Source organism: Felis catus, chromosome A1, assembly GCF_018350175.1.
Source record: "Felis catus isolate Fca126 chromosome A1, F.catus_Fca126_mat1.0, whole genome shotgun sequence".
Taxonomy (NCBI): Eukaryota; Metazoa; Chordata; class Mammalia; order Carnivora; family Felidae; genus Felis; species Felis catus.
The window spans coordinates 181484132-181498882 of record NC_058368.1 but is presented as its reverse complement, the minus strand read 5'-3'; the positions used below and the strand labels follow the sequence as shown (position 1 = coordinate 181498882).

Sequence of the window (14751 nt, the reverse complement as noted above, 5' to 3'; positions counted from 1 at the left end):
GCTAATACCAGGACAGAAGGTATTAATAAACTTGTCCCTAACTGAAAGAACTTCTTATCAAAGCATCCTTTCAGAGAGGCTTTTTAAATTTTATCAGTAAAATATGTCCATAAATATTTGAAACTATGTATTAGACATTGTGATAGACCCTTTACATGGGCTGATTTATTTGATCTTTGCTAACAACAATTCAAGAGCTAAATAAATTTCCATTCACTTGTTATAGATAAATTTTATTTATTTATTTATTTATTTAATGTTTATTTATTTTGAGAGAGAGTGCATTAGAGGGGAAGGGGAGAAAGAGAGAGACAGAGACAGAGACAGAGAGAATCCCAAGTAGGTTCCACGCTCATCATGGAGCCTGATACAGGGCTTGATCTCAGGAATCATGAGATCATGACCTGACCTGAAATCAGGAGTTTGACCTGTCACTGACTGAGCCACCCAGGAGCCCCTAGATGATAAATTTTAAATGCAGAGTTTAAGGAATTGCTCAAGGTCATCTAGCAAGTAAGTGGCAAATCTAAATTCATACCTGTGCAATTTGATTCCCAAGTTTATACTCTTTGCTACCATCCCAAACAACATTCACAGCCTAATCCTTCAGGATGTGACATTAATTAACTTTCTGAAGTCATATTACAGTTTGGGGATGGAAGGATACTTTTGTTTAATACTTTGAACCTTTTGCAGAAACACTATAAAAGGTCACGGATGCCAAATGATTTTTATTAAAAATAATTAAAATGATATCCTAGTCATCAAGAATACATTTGTATTGGAGGAAAAAATAAATGACTAGTTCTTGAAATAGAAACCCCAAAGCAATATGTAATCACATACAGAAATAACATGAGGATGCCAGCCCGGCTCATGTGATTGCTCCCCTCCTCTTCCCCTTGCGATTCTCGGTTTATCTTATACTTAAAAAGAACAAACCCCTAGGATAAATCACTTCATTCCATATCATTTCTTTCTGCTTTTTTGAATTTAAATTTGAAAATGTGAAGCCTGAGAAATCCTAGAATCTAGTTTTTTTTTTAATATGAAGTTTAATTTAGGAGATGGCACGGAAGAAGAACTGTAGAACCTCTAATGGATTTTTCTTTTTTCTGAAGGAACATGAAATTAAATATTGGTAATTATTTGACACGCTTTTAAATGTAGATTCTAAATCCATCCTATCATAGGAACTTCCAGATGTACCAAGCATTAGTGTGACAATTGAAATGGTGAAATGCTTAAAAAATGATGAGAAACCTCATTTTCAAAACCAGATGACAGATACAAAAAGTTGGCAGTGTGTCTAAAGGAAAACATAGCATGCAGAGAGAGATCTAAAAATACTATAAACAAAAACTGAAAGACAACTTGGAATCTGACTTCAGAAATGTTGTAGATTTGAAAATAGTCCCAGTGACTTCTTTTCCCCTTTACAGTGAAATTTGATGGATTTTCAATTTAAGAGTTGGTTGTATGTGTTTTTTTTTTCTAATACTTGTGCCATTCTTTGTAAATTTCAGTTTATAGTTTTATTTTTTTTTATCATTTCAAAGTTTAAATATGCTCTCTAAATATGTTTCTCTATCATGGTACCCCATTTCATTTCCAAAAGCAAGTACACAGTGGGATAATTCACTCTTGTCTCAATGTTGCACCCTAGCACAGAACAAGAGGTTGACTGAGAGCAGGGTTTTTCAACTCTGCATCAGATTGTACACGAGGCTCCCCTACAGGGCTCCATAATACAACAGATTGCTGGGTCCCATCCCCAGATTCTCTGATTTGGTATGCCTGGGAGATGCCTGAAGGTATGTATTTCTAACAAGTTCCCAGGTGATGTCTGTGCTGCTGGTACTTGGACCACACTTACCTTCCTAGAGAAGGAGGATCCAAATCTTTGCCTATTGCTTCCATGGATCTTCATGAATATCAGCGTTAATATAATCTGAATTGATGCTGTGTGTGTTGGTGGAAGGGTGGGGATGGAGGGCTGCAAAGAGTTTCTGTGTCGACCAACTTAGCTGAATCTATAGGTAGATGAAATAAATGAGACAATGATTAAAATATGGATTTAGAGTAAAGAGATTAAAAAACCCAACAGATGTCATAAAACATTTTGAAGTTTTGACTGAAACATAAATTTGAAAGTGTCTAATATGCATATATGATATGTTCTAGCAAAAACTAAAAAGCTTTAACAAAAAAAATCACTGCTTGAAAAAGAAATTCTTGTGATTGACTAAGTCGGTGAAGAGTTAATAGGCCATCGCAAGGAAATATCTGCGAATCTCTGTAATTAGAGCTAGGTGTGGGCAGCTTACAACTATTCTTTTGATCCTTGGCAAGATGACAGTGATAAAAGCCAGCCAGCTTCTTTTGAATGCATATGATATAATATAAACTGGATAAAAAGTTTTCAAAATGTACTGGAGTGGCTATAAAATATATAGCCCCTTCATACATATTTTTAGGACATGTCCAGAATTGAAACATTGTTGAAGTAAATCCAGGAAAATAGTAAATGAAATTCAAGGTATGAAGTGCTGATTGTATGAAGCTTGGGAGAGTTCAGAAAGGGCTCAGTATAAATGAGGTAGAGAATGGTAAATTAAGGCAGCTAGCTATGCCATTTAGCTAATGAACCTCACTGATATTTAGAGTTGCCTCACTTCTATCTTTGCATATCTCTCTACCCACCTTCCTCCCTCTTTTTCCTCCTCCCACCTTCCCTGCCTCCCTCCTCTCTCCTCCCTCCCTCACTCTCTTCCTTCCTCCCTCACTCTCTTCCTTCCTCCCTCACTCTCTTCCTTCCTCCCTCACTCTCTTCCTTCCTCCCTCACTCTCTTCCTTTCTCTCTTCTTTCCTCTCTCCTTCCTCTCTCCTTCCTTTCTTATGTTCAACTAGTATTTTGTACATCTGCTCTGTGCCAGGCACAGACTGCTGGGTAGGCTTTGGGGTGCAGCAATGAATGAGATATTATTTTTACTTTTATGAATCTTTGCAGTCTATTAAGGTAGTTATTTGGCAAATGATTTAAATTAGGAAGCATCCTCTGAAGGAAGAGTATGTACTATAAAAGCATTTAACAGAGCGACAGGTCCTCTCCTATTCTATCAAGGAATCAGACCAAGCTTCTCTGGGTGAATGTTTGTACTTGCTATGCTTTGAAAGACAGAGACTTTGTCTTGTCCATTCCTTATCCTTTGACCCTAGAGATCTGCCTGGAATATTGTACACACTTAATAAATATGTGTTGAATAATTCTGAGCTTTGAGTGTGAATAGGGCTAGCTAACTGGAGAGTTAAGTGGTACAGGGGATTGTTCCAGGAAATGATATTGTGCCCAACACATGATGTTGTGCCCAAACATAAAGCTGGCTGTCCAATATGGTAGCCACATGTGGCTATTTATCATTTGGAATATGGCTCATCCAAGTTGAAATACACTGTAACTATAAAATAAACAACAGGTTTTAAAGACAATATAAATAAAAAATGTATAATAACTTATTTTTTAATGTCTATGTTGAGAGAGAGAGAGAGAAAGAGAGAGTGCACGTGACTAGGGGAGGGGCAGAGAAGGAGGAGAGACAGAACCCTAAGCAGGCTGTGCACTTATAGTACAGAGCGCAACGCGGAGCTCAATCCCATGAACGGTGAGCTGAAACCAAGAGTCGGGTGCTTAACCAACTGACCCATGCAGGTGCTCTAAAATAACTTATTGATAAATTTTAAAATATTGATTACATGTTGGAATTATTGTATTTTTGATATGTTGGGTAAATTCAAATATATCGTTAAAATTAATTTCACCTGTTTCTTTTTTTTTTACATTTTGAACGTGGCTACCAGAAAATGTAACATTACGTGTGTGACTTGCATTTGTGTACCATTATACTCTCTTGCACAGCCCTGATACATAGTAAACCATCCAGATGGTTCTATTCCATGGAAGTATTATGTGATGGGAGTCTGACATGCATTACACACTTTTGCTCTCTAGTCTGAAATAGGAGACCCTTCCATCCCACTTCTGCCTAAACTGTGGCAAGTCCCTATACAGAGAGAAACGTCTGTCTTGCTGAAAAGCTATTGCATTGTAAAAGCTTACTGTGTTGACCTGTTCTGGGATTGTCGTATTGTGCATCTCAATACAAAAATTGTAGCATCTAAGAATGCTGCTGAGTGAATAGATTTAGTGAACAGCTTCTGAGTAGTGTGGTGATGGATGTAAATGCTAACTGTATTTCTTTCATGAGCCCAATTCCTAGTTTGTTTGCTTGAGAGGTTATGTTGATTGGACAGTTTTGAGTTGATTTGACCAAGTGGTGATATACTGAGGCAAATTTGTTCTCTCTTCGGAGAAAGAATAAACTATGAGAAATGGAAGTAGAGTATGGGACCATTCTCTAGGGATACAACTTTAGCTTATAGGTGTTTAAATCCCTGAATAGGAAGCAGTACTGATGATTAGAAACTGTATTCTGAATACATTCAGAAGGATTGTGGCATCTGGAAGGAAAGGAAATGTGTTGTAAAAGTTAATTCCAAGGTCCAGCTGTGTGTGCCTATAGAGCAAATAGAAGCAAGGGAACTGGCTGTGTATTTGCAATTGCTTTTGGCTGAGGGGTCGCTTTGGTTTCAAATAAATAACAAATAACTAAATTAGCAAAATGTGATAGCACACAAAGCTACAAAAACAAAGCAATGCAATAACACTATTCTATAGGGAAATCTACAAATCTAAAGACTAACAGTAATAATATGGAGTTAAAACAATTAAAATGCATGCTAATGTCTAATGCTCTTTATCTGCTGTACTTTTAGATAATGTTTTTATGGTTTCATTCTGTCCTTCATTCATGTGGAATTAGGAGGGACCAAGGAGTAGTTGTTTTGTTTAGTTTTTCCTAGTGAGGAGGGGACATGAGGTAAGGCTGTCTCAGTGCTTTCAGATTAACCAATTTGGGCAAATTTATGATATCTGGTTTGCATTCCCCAAAGATGCCAAAACATGGCCAAGTGTCTGGGCCTATCTCATCTTGGTAAAAGGTGGAGGACACCTCAGTGACCTCAGTGTGAGATTTTTCAGTTTGATTAAGAAAATCACATTGATTTGGCCCATAGTTCAGTGAGTTTGTCCATTGTGTAGATTTTTGAGATTTTGTTTGTTAGCTTTACTTTGAGTATGATGTTGTCTTGATGTACAGAGCTATAACATTGGAATTTTATCTCAATCTTCTTAAAGTCATAAATGATAAATAATATCTGATGAATATTTGAATGCCTACTATGTGCCAAGGTAAGTATCAGTTTACTATCATAAGAGATAAAGCATTATACTCACTTTAAATACAGAAAAAATGCTTAGATTGCTCAGGAGAACTAAACAAGGCAGAAAAATGTATTCAGGGCCAAGGTCAGGCCTTTTCTGGGGACCTGGTATATGGAATTCTCCTGGTACCTGCTCAAGTAAGAGTTAACAAGGTTAATTTGTTCTCTGCTTCTGAAACACAAGGGAGGAAATTTTAGAGGGCTATGAAATATCCTCTTTGAGGTTAGGGAAAACTTTGCAGAAACTAAGAAAGCTATAAGAGTAGAAGTGCCAAAGGTGGTAAAGAAAAGTACTGAGGAGGAGAAAATGCTGAGCCCAAAACTTGGGTAAATATTAGCCTTCAGTATAGTTTAACAAGTATGATGGAATCTAGTTCTTTTTACGAAGATGGGTCAACTACTCTTGTAAAATAGCTCAAAGAAATCATTTATTCCTCAGTAACAGTAGTAGGCAGGTGAATAGCAGTGGGTGGCTTTCTTTCTCACTGTTTTGGGGTACAACGGGACCCAGGCTGATAGAAACTCTGCCATTTTCAATATATATCTTCCAAGATCACTTCCATTTAGGCCATCTACATAGGGAAGGAAGCATCTAAGAGATTTTTGTGGTTTCTGCCTGGAAATGGTCAACATCACTTCTGCTTCCTTTCCATTGGTAGATCTCAATTATATAGTCACCTCTGATTATAAAGGAGACTGTGAAAGATAATCTAGATGTGCACTGAGGCAGAAGAGGAGAACTCGGGGCAAGGCCAGCAACTAGTGATCCCTGCTAGATTCATTCAACTGAGCATAGATTCTGTGCACCCTCAGCACAATTTCATTGTTGCCTTTAGATCACTCTGGAGTAGAGTTAACACAATACGTCATGCCAAGTCAACACTTGTAACATTCCAGTTTTTACCAAGCATTTTACAAATGTTCAGTTTGATGCTTAACCTGACTTCACATGTCATAGCTCTCTGGGAAGAAGTATTACATAATCTTATTCATACTGTGACCATGAGGCAACATGATGAATGCAAAAACCATGTCTTTGGGAATTAGATAAACGTGAGTTTGGGTTCTTATTCTTGGCTCATAATTTTGTATGCCTGGGTAACTGTCTTAACCTCTTTGAGGCTTAGATTTGACATTTTAATGACAAAAAAAAAAAACCTAAATGAAAACCCTCCTTCCTAAAATTGTCAAGAGAATTAAATTGTTTTTAAATGTAGAAGCAATAAAGTTAAAATCTTAGTAATTTTTTCATGCCGAAATAGCTGTTGATACTTACTTCTCAAATAATATATATTTTTAAACCAAGAGTAGAGATTGAGTTTTCTTAAATGATATTTTAGCATTTATGAAGACAGTAATAGTTTCTTATCTACTCATTATGATGATTAATATATTAATAGTCAGTTATATCCTCCCCCCCAATTCTGCCAATCATGAAGTATCTAGGGCCACATTCAGTGCATAGTTAATTGGTGCTCTTTAAATGCTTGGTGAATGCCTGACCTCAAATCAATATTCTGGAATTAAGAACAATCTAAATTTATTACAAGCTAAAATTTTGAAGCTTCTGCTCTGACCATGATGTGTACTTTTTCTACCTCAGATGGGATTATATACAAGGCAAAGGAACTTGGAAGGGGAAAATGATAGGCACATTTAAAGCTTGCCTGCCAAATTAATTTAAAATGAAGTTGGCAAATTATTTTATCTCCTGCTTTCCTTTCTCTGAGATGTTTAGTACAAGTTGCTTGATTGACGCATAGGGAACAGAAAAGACATGCTCTACACTTCAGTATGGATTAACTGGAGAACAGTATACACTCCTAGAGATCAGCTGGCATGGTGACCATGAACTTCGGAGCTTCCAAGGATCACAGTAAAAGTGTGCAGAAGCAGGGAGAGAAAGGGTGACAAGAGAGAAAGGGCAGTTTCAGGAACATCTGCTTCTTCAGATCTTTCCCACCTAAGAGTTGCCTCATTCAAAGTCTTCAAACAACGCTCAGGAAGAAAGCCAATTGTGTTCGAACCATGTTTAGTGCTGAATGCATAGAGAAAGGGCTCTCCTCCCTGCTGTGCTCCACATGGAGATGAAATGGAAGCTCTCTATTATGCATTTGTGTCAAAGTCTTTCCTTCATCCAGCTATCCTACTTCCAGGATAGGGTACAGATTCTATCTGGGTCAGCTGCTTAACCAGCCCTTGTCTTGAATTTCTCTACCTTCTCTCGTGCAGTCTTCAAGTATTTACTGGACTTAAGAAATGTAAGTCTCTGTCTCTCATGGAAGTTACATTACAAAGAAAAGGAGGGTCTCAACAATAAATAGAAGACAAATAGGTCGATTATTAGGGAGAGTAATGACTACTGATGATGAAGTAATAATAATTAAAAAAAAAGGCTATTTGAAAGGAAGTAATGAATGAGTATTGAATTCAGATAAGGCAACCCAGGAAGGTCCTTTTGTGTAGAGGCCATGTGAGCTGAGACCTGAATGGTGAGGAGTCACAGTTTGCCATACACAGCTCTAACTCCAGACCCCTTTAGAAAGAGGGAGCAGCAAGTGCTAATACACATGTGTGAGGATACCCTTGGCTGGTTCAAGGAATAGAAAGAAGACTCTTGTGTCCAGAGTGGAGCCAGTACGGCTGATGGTGTGAGAACAGATGTCAGATGAAGTAGTTCCTCCCAGGCAATGGGAACAAGGGAGTTTAGATTTTTTCCTGTGTGATAAGAAATCATTTGCACCTACTAAGAATTTATTTATTTGTGTTCATTCAATGTGGTTAAATATTCTGTGCTTTGGAAAGTTCTTTTTCCGCTGTCTTGAGCTCTGCACTCAAAATTGTAGTTCCTAAGTCTGTCAAATTGCAGAAGAAATGGAGAATCATTAAAAGAATTTTAATAATACTTATTGACACTTGCAAATTGCAAACTCTCGAATGGCAAACTTTATTTCTTTGTAATCTTTTCCACATTTAGAATAAATGTAGAATTTCTAGATGATTGTAATGAGGACTTTTATTTAATGTATCAAAAATTACACCATTATAAAGGTCCTATTTCCAAAGGGTGATTGCTAAAAGCCATGTTCTTTCTTTAGGGCATGTTTTCCATTTAAAAGCACTTATCTTTGTAAGAATGAATGAAATGGTTAAGGGAATTGGTGCTAATTGGGAATGACAAGCTGACTATAAAGTCCTGCCCCCCTTTTCTTCTTGGTATATTTTTCTATGAGTTTTATGCAAACCATTGGCACTTATAAATTCTTTCTATTTCAAATAGATTTCAATTGTTGGGTGCTGTGATGTTTAGAGCTATATTAGTTTGATGTTTGTCCACTTACAAGAAGTAAATGTATTTTTGAGAGAACGAGAAACTATAGGCTCTTTCAATTAAGGTATAAAACCTCCTACTAGCAAATATGTCGTGTTGATTTAAATGAAATAGTAGCTCTGAGGTACATGTGTTCAAAAGTTGAAATTTGGTGTGATTTAAGTTTTATTTTTTTACTTTGTGTTTTGTTTGTTCTTCATTAGATATATGGTGATGCCATTGGGACACATGCTATCACAATTTTGCTTCTCTGCAGAATTATTTGGAACTCAAGATTATTAAAGACATGTTTAGAAACAATGAGTTTTTGATGGCAGTTCCTAAAATGTCTTGGGAAACTTGATGAGGCTTGTGATTGCTGTTTTGTTAAATGCTCTTTATTCCCATGCATTATGCATTCTTTTGGCTTTAGCTTTGGCTTTGGTTTTCAGTTTTTGGATGTGATCCTGCACTAAGTGGTGCCCACCTTGTATATGATGAAGTGCCTTTGGGTATGTTTTCTGGAGCAGGCCCACTTGCACTGCATGCGATGCAAGTGAATGAGCAAGATACTGTCTATATGGTTTCGGTATTCTCGTAGTCCCTGGCTACAAATGTAATAGGCATTCAGGGTTAGTGACCCTTGACAATGGGTGAGTTAAAACTTTGCAGAGTTAAAACAAGTCTCCAGTTGTTGAGAAATAAAATCTATTGGTCAAGCATGTTATGTTGTGAGTGACTCACCCAAAGCAAAGAAACAAAGGGTGGAGACGATGAGTACTTCCCTTAACAGAACAGGGGGAATAATGGAAACTGGTAGGTAATTTCTCTTGGCATTTATCTTTTGCTTTTTTGTTTTGTTTGTTTTTGATACTGATTATAAAGGTAATAGATGCTTATAGAAGTTGTAATTTGGTCTGAAAATACTGTATTAACCTCAAAGTAAAATGTAACATAAGGACCATTAGTAAAGTATAATACAGGTGTTAAAGAACCAATTCAATTTATTCTTTGTTCTCCAATCCCCTTCCTGCCACATTGTTAAGGGAGGTCTTTTGTTTGACTGCTTCTGTACCAAAATTTGTAGAGATAGTAGTACACAAAACAGAAAGAGAATACTATCTTTAGATTGATTTACTTAGTGAAAAAGTAGCTAGGAAGGGAAGGGGGCATTAGGAAAAGAAAAAGTAATACAGAGATAGGGAGAGACATTTTGGAGGGCTCTAGGAGAAAGAAGAGACAAGTGGAGTAGCTGCCATGTGGTGTGAGATTTGGGGGAGATCAAGTGGTTAAAACAACTTTTAGGGAGTTTTACTGTGTGAGAAGATAAGGAAGTTTGCTGAATATTGTAACATGCAATTTTCCATTAATCCTTCCATATATCCTGAAAACATTTCAGTAAAGATATCTACATTTTTCTTCAATACTCTCAGAGTTAAAAGTTGTGCTTCTTTCTCATACATCACCATGCTGAGATGGGATCTTTCTATTTGACAGACATATAGATCAAGATTTTGATGGAAGAGCTTAAGGCACTATATCAATAAATTAGGTTATACAGATAAAATAGAATATGCAAAAAAGATAATACAACTTTCCTTTATTACCTCACCATAAAATAAAATCAGACCCTATTTAATGCCTTGTACCCTGCTTTTTCCACTAGCTATATTTATATACAGATACATATCATTCCATTCCATTTGAAGGTTACAAAATATTGCATTGTTTGAGGTACTACAGTTGATTGATTCATTCTCCCATTTTTGGATAGCAGATTGTTTCCAAACATTTGGTTATTATAAACAGTATTGCAACACCTATTCCTGTAGCTAAGACTTGGTTATATCCTAATTTGTTTTGCTAGGACAAGAATTGGTGAGGAATAAATTATTTAGAAAGAAAAGAATCAAATTGTAAGTATCTAATATTTTCTGGGGATGAAATGCCAAATTAATTGAGGCAAAGCAAAGAAATCACAACTAAAATAAGTGAAAAGTTTCATTATAGAAAAATGTGAAAATTAAGCGAAGAAAACGCATAAAAACATTAGAAAATGAGTCAAAGAAGGGTTCTCAATCATTACCTCTTTCCTGAAGTTTATACCATAGTTAAATGGACTGGTGTGATATAAATGTGTCATAACTAAAATAGAAAATATATATAATACAGAGAAGTACAAACTAATATAGTAATTAAAACTTGTCAAGAATGACAAAAAGGAGCTAGAAAAGATCCAGAGAGAGTAAGAGTTAAGATCTATGAGAATAGTTTTTTTCATTTTAATCTTTTAAATTTTTAATTTTTAATTAATTTATTTTTAATATAATTTATTGTCAAGTTGGCTAACAGAATAAGTTTTTATATGGATTCCCAAGATTATACTGTCACATTTTGAAAAATGAAAACTGAGAGCTTATGTGGTCAAAATTAATGAAATTGTAATCTAAGGTGAAGGGAGATACACACCCATTTGTTTTCCATATTTCATAAAGCAAAAGACAAAGAACACTATTGAAAATTTAATACTGATAATTTTAAGAAAAAAAGGCAGAAATTCCATAGTCTTCTACTAACCATAATTTGAAGAGAGTATGTTTTATATGTTTTTGTATGAAATGTTCTTTATCTTTTTTTATGTGTATGGTGGATGGGGTATCCATACTAGTTAGGAAAGTGTTAAGCTGCAAATAAAATTCAAATGAAAGACCCTTAAAAAATATAGGTTAAATTTTCTAATGAAACAAAAAGTCCAGAGAAAAGTGGCTGCTGATGTCAGTTGAGCTGCTCAGAGATGTGGTCAGATACTGTAGTAGTCTGTTGCATTACTGTCTACCAAATAAACCACCCTTTTGCTGTCCATACTCTTTTGTCATTCTCTGCCCTTGGGTCTGTGCTTAGCCTTTGAGGAGGTAGAGGAAGTGAGGTGTAAGTTTTACAAAATATTTTGGTCTTGAACTTTGTAGTTTAGAATTGCATGGTATCAAAAACAGGCTCTTCCTTCCTCCCTTAGCTTCTTTCTATCATGAAAAACACCTTGCTGTTTAGAAATATGTATAGGGGCACCTGGGTGGCACAAATGGCGGAATGGCCGACTTCGGCTCAGGTCATGATCTCGCAGTTTGTGAGTTTGAGCCCCGCATTGGGCTCTGTGCTAACAGCTCGGAGCGTGGAGCTGCTTCAGATTCTGTGTCTTCCTCTCTCTCTTCCCTTCCCCTGCTCTCAGTCTGTCTCTCTCTCAAAAAATAAACATTAAATTTGTTTTTAGGAATATGTATAGACATGGATGAAACTTGATATTCCTAACTCTCTATAAAACTTCAACTGGGAATGCTTCGGTGGCTTATTCTGGTAAGCATCCAACTTTGGCTGAGGTCATGATCTCACCGTTCATAAGTCAAGCCCTGCATCTGACTCTATGCTGACAGCTCAAACCTGGAGCCTGCTTTGGATTCTGTGTTTCCCTCTCTCAATGCCTCTTTCCCTCTCTCTCTCAAAAGTAAATAAACTATAAAAAAAAAAAAACACTTCAGCTGGAATACAGAAAACCTAAGCATTAGAGGGCTATGGCTTTACTCATGAGATGACTCTGTTCCTCTCTTTCAATTTGTGCAATGAAATTTTTGCTACAAATGATAAAGACAAAAATAATGTCCCCACTATTTTTGAACCTTCATGGGTTTCTGGAAATGAAAGCAAGCCAAGAATAAATACACATCTTAAGGCTTGGATATGCAAGAGATGATTCTCAAACTTAAATGAACTTCAGAATCACCTGAAGGGCTTGTTAAACACAGAGTGGTAGATCCTATCTCCAGAGTTTCTGATTCAGTAGGTCTGATATACAGCTGAGAATTTGTATTTCTAACAAATGCACAGGTGATGCTGATGCCACTGGTTTGGGGACCATAAGAACCACCGTGCTAGAGATATAGTAGATCAGGATAACAAATATAAATGTCAATAGGGGTCAAACAGGTAATATAAATGATGAAATAGGGTCGAGTATCATACAACAGAAATTATGTAAATCTAGAGATCTGGAGACACAAGTCCCTGCTGAAAGGGGACAGCCCTCAGCACTGCTCTGTAGATTGTATGTAATAGGTTCAATGTTGCTCAATGAACTGATTTCTAAAGAGCAGCTGGAAATATATATTTTATAAGTGTAATTTCTCAAATTGCATATGTTGAACACGAAAATAGGATTTCAGTAATATGTGAGTCAAATAAATGTATCTTCAGCCTGTATGTGGCCATGTAGATCACTTATTGAAAACCTCTCCAATGGGCAAAAGGTAACTGTCCACCACAACCATTTACCCCCTACCACATAATAACTCAAACCTGAATATGCACCTGCTTTGATTGAATGTTGAAAGGTGTTTGTTGTAGGTATTGAAATTTTTGCAGCGTTTCCTATAGATACAACCATCAATAACTCAAAAGTGCATTTTTGGGAACACTATTAAAAGAAAGTAGCTATAAGATCATGTGTATTATCACCTTTAACTCATGTTTTGATTTTTTCCTCTCTTCATACTTCCTGACTCCCAAAATGGTTTAAACAGAAAATTCTGATAAATTTCGTCATTAATTCTGATAATTTTAAGGTATTATAGATGGCTAAAGATAACAGTATTCTGCTATCTTCAAAGTCTCATGCACCTGCAAAGTTAAGAGTTGGTACCATTTGGAAGCAAAGAAGAAAGCCTGTTGACTTGCATGGGTTGCATTCTTAGCCTTTTATTCCTTAGCCTTTCATTTCTTGAATCAGTTAAAATGTTTTATTAACCATCTGGTCACCTACAGGCTCAGGAATAAAACAGTGCCAAAATACACCAAGAAATCTTGTAAACACTTTATATAAAAGAGTAAAATAAAAACCTGGTCAGTTTATCCATCTTCATTAATGATTCCTTGGATAGTTTTCCTTCCCCACTATGACTAACAAGTATCATCTAGTTATGAGAGGCCATTATACAAAATCATTAAAACATGCTTAACTGTACTGTGTTAATTATGCAATGATAAATTATTCTTTATTTCTTCATTAACAGTATTGTAGCAGTAGAATTAGCATTGTTTGTTCCTTTTTGAAGAAAAAAATCATTAATATTAAAAAATGAAAATTCTGGAAACTTAATGTTGTGGAATGACAGTTTTAATTTGATTTTTAAAATCCTATTTGCTGCTCCCCTCAGCTATAAAAGTGTAACCATTATGTCACTGTAATTACATTGGCTGTTTATCTCCTCTTCCATGGCTATATCTAGGTCTGTGCAACAAACTAAGGGCTGGCATTAGACTCTGAATCAGGAGACCTAAGGGATCTTACTAAATCTTCTGCTAAATTGATTCTAATAGTATAATTTAAATCGCTTCTAGATTCACTCTCTGCTTTTGAATCATTTCATTATTAAGCCACAAACAATTTAATGTATGCTTGTGGAGCACTATGCTAGGCACTATGGAGGACAGGAAAACAGTCTAAATTTGCATATTTGCTGCCTTGTAGTGTTGACAATATATCATCAAAGTTAAATATCTATACATTCAACATAAAATAAAATATAATCACTGATGTGCAATGGCACAAAGGCAATATTAAGATATAGAAAGGAAAATTATTCTGATTAGATTGTTTAGAAAATTTGTCTTTAGCCTTGAACAATAAAAAACAACAATAAAGACCAACATCATAATGTGTGTATCATTTACTCTGCCTGGGACACTAGCTCTAAGAGCCTTCCATACACTAAGTCTTAAATCCTCCCGGGATCTCTGTGAGTTTGGTACTGGTATTGTCCCATTGATAGGTACAAGGACAAAAGATTTTATTAGGTCAGTCGTTCTTAAAGTATTATCCTAGGACCAGCAGTATCAACATCTCCTGGGAACTTGTTAGAAATACAGATTCTTGTGCTCTCCCTATCCCAAACTTACTGAAAAATGGAGAATGGGACAGCCGTCTCTTTTGACAAGCTGCCTGGGTGATTCTGATATTCACTAAGGTTGAAGAACACCAGCATTAGGTGAAAAGGATGATAAGGACAGTGAAGTGTGTGGCATACAATACATAGAGGTTTTTATTCCTGGCA

General features: G+C 36.1%; 1 protein-coding gene across 6 annotated transcripts in view; it reads left to right on the top strand.

Moving 5' to 3' along the window:
• The window catches only part of TENM2 (teneurin transmembrane protein 2), a 2391334-nt gene that overhangs the window by 1407918 nt on the left and 968665 nt on the right, over positions 1–14751 (top strand). Inside the window, exon 1 of one of the 6 annotated variants that reach the window (XM_045040334.1) lies at positions 11922–12001. The exons of the other annotated variants lie outside the window; for them this stretch is intronic. The gene's annotated coding sequence lies outside the window, so the exon portion shown is untranslated. Of the gene's footprint in view, positions 1–11921; positions 12002–14751 lie in introns of those variants that run through there. 6 annotated transcript variants of the gene reach the window in all.